This window comes from Hemiscyllium ocellatum, assembly GCF_020745735.1.
Source record: "Hemiscyllium ocellatum isolate sHemOce1 chromosome 27 unlocalized genomic scaffold, sHemOce1.pat.X.cur. SUPER_27_unloc_5, whole genome shotgun sequence".
Taxonomy (NCBI): domain Eukaryota; kingdom Metazoa; phylum Chordata; class Chondrichthyes; order Orectolobiformes; family Hemiscylliidae; genus Hemiscyllium; species Hemiscyllium ocellatum.
This window is the reverse complement of record NW_026867514.1, coordinates 239882-249001: the sequence shown is the minus strand read 5'-3', so window position 1 is coordinate 249001 and position 9120 is coordinate 239882. Positions and strand designations below refer to the sequence as shown.

Below are 9120 nucleotides of genomic sequence, written 5' to 3'. Positions count from 1 at the left end.
ACAGAAGTTTCAAAATGAACAGGTGTAAGTGTTATGCCAGAAACATTGACTCTCCTGCTCCTCGGATGCTGCCTGATCTGCTGTGCTTTTCCAGCGCTGCACTTTTTGACTCTGACTCTCCAGCGACTGCAGTCCTCACTTTGACATCAATGTCTGACAGTCACCCACTCCATCAGGACCGCAACAATTTTCAACTATGATTCTGTGAGAAGGAAACAAGCTTTTTGATTCTTGTTTGAGTACTTTTTCAGCATCAGTGGGACGAGATGAGAGACCCTACTGTTGCAGCGCACTGAGCGTGGAGCGTGTAACAGCTATACAGCCTGAAAACAGGAATTCACATCGGGGAGGGGCTGTACACATGTTTGTACAGCTGAAGCTTCAGCCATGGAGAAACCGGAGGAATCCTGCCCTGTGGAGAAACCATGGAAGTGTGGTAACTGTGGGAAAGGCTTTCGTGCCCCGTCTGCACTGGAGACTTATCGGCGCAGCCACACCGGGGAGAGGCCATTCAGCTGCCCTTAGTGCGGCAAGGCCTTCAGAAATTCCACCACCTTGCTGACCCGCAAGCGGGTCCAGGCGGGGGAGAGGCCCTCCAGCTGCTCAGAGTGCGGGAAGGCCTTCAGCAATTCCTCCAACCTGCTGACCCATCAGGTCCACACGGGGGAGAGGCCGTTCCCCTTCACCGTGTGCGGGAAGGCTTTCAGCAATTCCTCCAACCTGCTGAACCACCAGCGGGTCCACACGGGCGAGAAGCCCTTCACCTGCTCTCAGTGTGGGAAGGGTTTCACCCTCTCCTTCAACCTGCGGAGCCATCAGCAAGTTCACATGCCATCGCAGGAGGATTGAAGGAGCAACGGGGTTGGTGGTGGTGTTGGGTGGGGAGAGTGTGTGCGCTTTGACCTTCAGCTGTTTTTTTAAGAAAACCTACTTTTTCTATGCCTTTTTGCTGGGAGGAATCTGAATCTGTAACAAAGTTGGGTCGCAATAAAGGTTACCTGAACTTAACGTCGGGCTCAGGCTCTCACTGAAAGCTTTGAGCTCCAAATGGTTTTTGTTTTAAAGCTGCTCATTTCTTTCAGCCTCCTGCACTAAGTTTCCAATGTCATGTATCAGATGGAGCAGTGAATGAGTAGCTACTATCGTTAAAAATTATAAATTTTTCAGGAGTGCAGGTACTGCACCATTTCATCAGCATTGTAAAGTTTACTGGCAGCAGTAAAGGGTGTGGGCCGTATTCACTAAAAACGATGTGGAGGAGCCGGTGTTGAACTGGGGTGGGTAAAATTAAAAATCATAGTTAGGTTAATAAGCACCAGGTTATAGTCCAACAGGTTTATTTGGACGCACTAGCTTTCAGAGCGCTGCTCCTTCATTGGGTAGCTGTGGAGCAGGATCATATGACAGAATTTATAGTGAAAGATCACAGTGTCATGGAACAGAAATTATATATTGAAAAAAACCTGGATTGCTGTTAAGTCTTTCATCTTTTAGAATGGGTTGCAGGTTTTGGTTCATTAATGTATAAATCCCAGAACATTTTTTAAGTCACAGTCTCGAGATGACTTAAGGTTTTATAAAAATAGGTGACAGCTCAGCTCTCACAATGTATGAAAGGTGTGAAGTTTGAGTGTGTCTGTATCCGAATCTTGAATCAGACTGGTTCTATTACCAAAGTAGGAATTTATGAAATAATACATGGATTGACTACCTGCCGATTTCTGCTCAGAAAGTGCACATCGAATGTATCTGCAAATGCAAATTCACCCCATAGACCCATGTGTATATGTTTGCATATGTGCATGCTTGGTAAAGTTTGTCTGTGTGATGGAGTATAAGCATCTGAGAAGGTGTGTGCATGGGTGTGTTTGTATGTGTGTGTCTGAGAGACCATGAGTATAGGAGAGGGTCTGCGTGACTGTGTGTGTGAGAGGGAGAGTGTATAACGTAGTGGGGTCACCCAAGGCCCCTGTTGAGACCATCCTGATGGGTTCCGAACTTGGCTATCAGCCTCTGCTCGGCCACTAAAAACAATTGAGCAGTTACACAACACGCATTGGAGTGTGCAGGGTGGGACTTGTCTTTTGCTTTGCAGGCGGTGAGAGGCTCTGGATGAGAGCAAACACATGCTGGAGGACCTTCGGCTGAGAGTTGGAGCTGGAAGCCAGGCTGCATACACATCAGGGGGAAGGTTAATCAGCATTTTATTCTGGGTAATGGTCATTCATCTCCAGACAGAGCCTTCTAATTGGGACAGTGGACAGGATCAGGTAGGTGTGAGTGTGAATCATGCAGGTAAAGGGGATCAGAGAGGGCTGCTGGGGGGAGGAGCTAACTGGCTGGGTGGTGGGAGGAAGAACAAAGTGGGGTGGGGTGGAGAAAGGTGGTTGTAAGGGGCAGAATAGTGACAGAGATTGCATAGAACAGAGACAGTTGGCAGGAGGTCAGATGGCACCAGGATTCAGGAACCAACGTGCTCAGGACTGGAGAAGTGGGAAAGGGAGGCTACAGTGGGCATGGTCTAACAATGTCAGGAGGAGACAGCCAGTCAGAAGCTACAAAGACAAAGCAGAACCCCAAAGCTATGGGCAGCACAGTGACCCTGTGGTTAGTGCTGCTGCCTCACATCGCCAGGGACCTGGGTATGATTTGAGCCCCTGGGGACGGTCTGTGTGGACTTTGTGCATGGTTTACCTCTGGGTGCTGCGGTTTGTACCCACAGTCCAACAATCTGCAGTTTAGAGTGGGTAAGCCATGGGGAGCTGCAGAGCTATATGGTAGTTGAGTTGGTCTGGTGACATTCCCAGACATGAGAACACGTGACTTTATTGAGATGGGTTTTGTGACGTTTGAGTGATAATGCAACCAACAGGAAGTCATTTAAAATCGCCAGCGAAGAAAGCATAGTCAGCAGGTTTCCACCCTGGTTGGGGGAGCCCCAAAGGATCTCTACGCCAGCACTTTAAGTGTTCGGCCACAACTACACACCCAAAGTTGTGGTCTAAAATTTCTCATGGAATTGCTCTGACAGGAAAGCTAAGTACTGGACTTGTCCTGTCCGCACCATAGCCCCAACGTATCCTGTTCCCCTGGATTTGATCAGGACAGAGGAGGATGATGGGAGATCCAATTGAACTACACACATTGATGAGGGACACAGCGGGTGGGAAGGATCCATTTCCATGCGTAGAGAGATGAACAATCAGGGCCGAAAATAAGGAGCCACTTCAAGAAATTTGGGGTTCATTCAGCAAAGCTAATGTAGAACTGTTCACAGAAAATGGTGATGAAAGTCTCTCGAGTTATTTTAATGAGAAGTGTCGATGATGCTAATTCAATCAAAAGGATGAACGTAGATTGGTAAATGTATTTGGTGACAGTTCTGTTCATGCCATGTGAGCGAAACCTGGATCTGAAGGAATAAAAGGGACATTAACAATATCGATCTGAAATTGGATACGTGACAAGAAACAGAGCCATCATTAACAGTTTGCTTTTGAACTGGAGAAGGTTTCTCGTGAAATTAGCTTGAGGCTTGAGATATGCAAGGTCAAGATAATTTAGGAAAAACACGGAAACGCTGTTCTCATTAGCAGACAGTGAAAGGATTACAAGACGCAAATTAAACATTTTCGCCAAGTGATACAGGGGACTGGGAAGATAAGTATTATAAAATGTGACCAACAAAGTTCTGCAGCACAACATATACATTCAAAGACCGAAACCATCCAGGTCCTGATTAATCAGATTGCATTGTAGTGCTTTTCTGCAAAACTGCCACTTGCAATGTCCTACAAAAGAGTGACAAAACCCATCCCTGTCAGCCCATGATAGAAATTCCGAAGGGATGAACGTTTGCTTATTTTCTGAAGATTCACAAAGCTAAGACTGGGTTTTGGTGATTGTTTCCTTTCCACTCCCAGGAGCCGCAATGGTTGAGGCATTGAGTTGGGGAAAGTAAAATGTGCCTGTGAGCAGCGTGTGGGGCTATTTCAGCTTCCCCTCATCTGACAGCACTGTGACTTGACTCCGATGTTCTCAGGGACATTTATTGACGCGATACAGTGAATAGATACTCATTCCCGCAGATCGGGAATTCAAACCTATTGCCGGCTTCAGGACAATGAGAAAGATTAATTGGGGTGTGTGAAGAAGCTGTGTGCTGCATTTCAAACAGGGAGGTGGAGTCAGATGCGTCATTCATTGCGCCCCGGCCCTGTGCGTCGCTAACGCCACCATGCGGCAGAGTTCTGACGTTAACACGGACATGCGCAGCAATGGGAACATTCACACAGTCAACAACGAAAGATCATCACCGTCACTGCTTCCCTTCCACAGTCCCAACTTTGTGAAGCAGTATCTTTCACTGGCAAAGGAAACACCCTTGTCCTCAGGTGCCTGCTTCATTTCGATCACGATTTCCAGCCCGTCACTGTTCTAGTCTCATTTCCAAACACTTGGCTCATAGCCTCAAAAGAAGCTCTGCGGGTATCTGCTTGTTCCACCCGAACAGGCAGTGTGTTGCAGATTCCTACCACTCCCAATGTGAGTGAAATATTTTTCCCCCTCCACTGATTTGAATCTTAAAGAAGAAGCCGGGGAGCAAGCTCCCTTTCTTTTCGACGACATTTCTCATTTTGTAGTCGGCAGGGTTCACGCCTGCGTGTGGAAACCGCAATGGATTTCAAGTCCATCGCATTAACCACTCGGCCCACGAATACAGCTTCACTTACCAGATCTGTCTGCCTGTGGAGCTGAGAAAGTGAATCATCGCAGAGTTTGTTTGAATCCATTCACTTCACAGTGATTCGAAAGGGTCAAATATCTGCACACGGCGAGTCTAGCTGTTTCATCCAAAAATATGAAAGGAACTTTCAGTTAAAAACAAATCTAGAAATTGCAGGAACAACGGAGACAAACAGGCAACCTCTATGGAAAGAGAATCAGACACAGCATTTCAGAATTACGTTTTCTCCGACAGGTACTGTCAAAACTGCCGAGTTGATCTTAGTTGTCTCGGCGTCTCAGCACCTGCAGTCCCTTACGTCAGACATTAATTCAATTCAGAAACCCCTTAGAGGAGAAGGTTTCCGTTTTAATCGAACATTTTCCTGGCCCCTATAAAAGCACGCAGCGTCGCAGTAGAGCAACAAATACAACGTCCCTGGGTGGGTTCGAAACAGCAACCTTTTGGTTAACAACTGAACGCGCTAACCCATTGCGCCACAGAGACAGGGACTGCCAACTACTGCGCCATCGCTTAGGTGAGGCTATTAGTGAATTCTTAATTCAGACTTCCCCGCCTCGAATTACAATTGTCGTCTCTCAGTTTTACTTTTCCTTAATAAAGCCTGGGACATTCATTGTGGAGACACCGGGGACAGTCTGATCCCACCCTCTGCAGACACATCCATGTCACGAGGAACTAGTTTTCTTACTCCGTGACCGTCGCCCTTCGAGCCTCTCAGTGTTTTGCCTGTTCCCGAGTTCTCTCATTGGCTCGGAGGCGAGAAGTGGTTTGAATTCCTGATGTGCACGAACGACAATTCTTTCAATGTCTCAGATCAGTTCATGTCCCGAGAACATCAGAGTCAATCTGCCGGCCTCTTCAACAAGGGGACGGTGTCTGGACGGTCTCTGCTCAGTCTGACGGTTCATCTTTCAGGCTCATCTAAATCCGCTTCCCAAAGAGTTTCTAAAGGTTCACAAAGCTGGAGACTGGGATATCTGTTTTGCTTCATGAACATTTTTCCATTTCCTAACTGACAGTATTTTGTCCGAATCTCTTGCCAAGTGTACGCCATGCTTCATTTCCAGAGATGAGGAATTTCCGTTGTGGGAAGACAGTCCCAAGGTTGGGAATGTTTGCTTTGGAGCCAAGAAGGTTAACTGGAGATTTTCTGGGGCTGTTGGTAATGATGGGAGAAGAAGCGGTGGGAATGGGTAGATTAACGATCAGAAGAACCGATTGCCACTGACCAGAGTCAGTTACCAGAGAACAGGAATTGAAATTCTTGAATGAAAAGCAGCACTTGTGCTTAATAAACACAGAGAATACTGCAGAAAGCCAACAGGTGGAGCAGCATCTGTGGAAAGGTAAACAGAGCTGACGTTTTGAGTCTGGTACGTTGTGTGTTCTGAACTCGAGTTTCCTACATGGCAATAAATTCCCAGACATGAGAACACGTGACTTTATTGAGACGGGTTTTGTGAAGTTTGAGCGATAATGCAACCAACAGGAAGTCATTTAAAATCGCCGGCGAAGAAAGCATAGCCAGCAGGTTACCACCCTGGGCGGGGGAGCCCCACAGGATCTCCACGCCAGCACCTTAAGTATTCGGCCACAACTACACACCCAAAGTTATGATCTAAAATTTCTCATGGAATTGCTCTAACAGGAAAGGTGATTACTGGACTTGTCCTGTCCGCACCATAGCCCCAACGTATCCTGTTCCTCTGGATTTGATCAGGACAGAGGAGGCTGATGGGAGATCGAATTGAACTACACACATTGATGAGGGACAGAGCGGGTGGGAAGGATCCATTTCCGTGCGTAGAGAGATGAATAATCAGGGCCGAAAATAAGGAGCCACATCAAGATTTTTGGGGTTCATTCAGCAAAGCTAATGTAGAACTGTTCACAGAAAATGGTGATGAAAGTCTCTCGAGTTATTTTGATGAGAAGTATTCATGATGCTAATACAATCGAAAGGATGAAGGTAGATTGGTTAATGTATTTGGTGACAGTTCTGTTCATGCCCTGTGAGCGAAACCTGGATCTGAAGGAATAAAAGGGACATTAACAATATCGATCTGAAATTGGATACGTGACAAGAAACAGAGCCATTATTGACAGTTGGCTTTTGAACTGGAGAAGGTTTCTCGTGAAATTAGCTTGAGGCTTGAGGTATGCAAGGTCAAGATAATTTCGGTAAAACAGGGAAATGCTATCCTCGTTAGCAGACAGTGAAAGGATTACAAGACGCAAATTAAGCATTTTCGACAAGTGGTACAGGGGACTGGGAAGAAAAGTATTATAAACTGTGAACAACAAAGTTCTGGAGCACAACACTTACATTCAAAGACCGAAAACATCCAGATCCTGATTAATCAGATTGCATTGTGGTGCTTTTCTGCAAAACATCCACTTGCAATATCCGACAAAAGAGTGACAAAACCTATCCCTGTAAGCACAGGATAGAAAATCCGAAGGGATGAAAGTTTGCTTATTTTCTGAAGATTCACAAAGCTAAGACTGGGTTTTGGTGATTGTTTCCTTTCCACTCCCAGGAGCCGCAGTGGTTGGGGCGGTGGGTTGGGGAAAGTAAAATGTGCCCGTGAGCAGCGTGTGAGGCTATTTCAGCTTCCGCTGTGACTTGACACCGATGTTCTGAGGGACATTTATTGACGTGAGACAGTGAAAAGATTCTCATTCCCGCAGATCGGGAATTCAAACCGTATGCCGGCTTCAGGACAATGAGAAAGATTAATTGGGGTGTGTGAAGAAGCTGTGAGCTGCATTTCAAACAGTTAGGTGGAGTCAGATGCGTCATCCATTTCGCCCCTGGCCCTGTGCGTATCTAACGCCACCATGCTGCAGAGTTCTGACGTTAACACGGACATGCGCAGCAATGGGAACAGTCACAAGGTCAACAACGAAAGATAATCAGCGTCACTGATTCACTTCCACAGTCCCAACTTTGTGAAGCAGTATCTTTCACTGGCAAAGGAAACACCCTTGTCCTCAGGTGCCTGCTTCAATTCGATCACGATTTCCAGCCCCTCACTGTTCTAGTCTCATTTCCAAACACTTGGCTCATAGCCTCAAAAGAAGCTCTGCGGGTATCTGCTTGTTCCACCCGAACAGGCAGTGGGTTACAGTTTCCCACCAGCCCCAATGTGAGTGAAATATTTTTCCCCCTCCACTGATTTGAATCTTAAAGAAGAAGCCGGGGAGCAAGCTCCCTTTCTTTTCGGCGACATTTCTCATTTTGTAGTCGGCAGGATTCACACCTGCGTGGGGAAAGCGCAATGGATTTCAAGTCCATCGCATTAACCACTCGGCCCACGAATACAGAACCACACTGACAGCTTCACTTCCCAGGTCTGTCTGCCTGTGGAGCAGAGAAAGAGTGAATTATCGCAGAGTTTGTTTGAATCCAATCATTTCACAGTGATTCGAAAGGGTTAAATATCTGCACACGGCGAGTCTAGGTGTTTCATCGCAAAAGATGAAATGAACTTTCAGTCAAAAACAAAGCACGAGACTGCAGGAGGAACTGAGAAGGTCAGGCAACATCGGTGGAATGAGAATCAGAGACAACGTTTCAGAATTCCGTTTTCTCCGACAGGTTCTGTCGAGTTTCTCTTTTTGTCTCGGCTTCTCAGCATCCGCATTCCCTCACGTCAGACATTAATTCAATCCAGAAACCCCTTTGGGGAAAGGATTTCTGTTTGGGGAACATTTTCCTGACCCCATTAAAAGCGGACGGTTTCAAAGCCAAGAACAGGCAGCAAACACACCGCCCCTGGGTGGGCTCGAACCACCAACCTTTCGGTTAACAGCCCAACGCGCTAACCAATTGCGCCACGGAGGCAGGAGCGAGTGTGGGCTGCACCATCGCTTAGGGGAGGCTGTTAGTGAGTTCATAATTCAGCCGGCCCCGCCGAGAATTACAATTGTCGTCTATCAGTTTTACTTTTACGTAATAAAGCCTGGGACATTCATTGTGGAGACACCGGGGACAGTCTGCAGACACATTCATGTCACGAGGAACTAGCTTTGTGCTCCGGGGCCGTCGCCCTTCCAGCCTTTCAGTGTTTTGCCTGTTCCCGAGTTCTCTCATTGGCTCGGAGGAGAGAAGGGGTTTGAATTCCTGATGTGCAGGAACGACGCTGAGAAGCCGAGACAAAAAGAGAAACTCGGCAGGTTCGACAGTACCTGTCGGAGAAAACGGAATTCTGAAATGTTGTCTCTGATTCTCAGGGCTAGAACAGAACTGTCACCAAATACATTTACCAATCTACATTCATCCTATCGATTGTCCAGAGACAGTCCAGACAACGTCCTCTTGTTGAAGAGGCCGGGAGATAGACTCTGATGTTCTCGGGGTGTGAACT

At 46.9% G+C, this 9120-nt stretch overlaps 1 non-coding gene across 1 annotated transcript; it reads right to left on the bottom strand.

Annotated features, from left to right (window-relative positions):
• Positions 1–8523: 8523 nt before the first annotated feature.
• trnan-guu (transfer RNA asparagine (anticodon GUU)) lies at positions 8524–8597 on the bottom strand. Its single transcript has one exon. It is a non-coding gene; the product is annotated as a tRNA-Asn (tRNA).
• Positions 8598–9120: the final 523 nt, after the last annotated feature.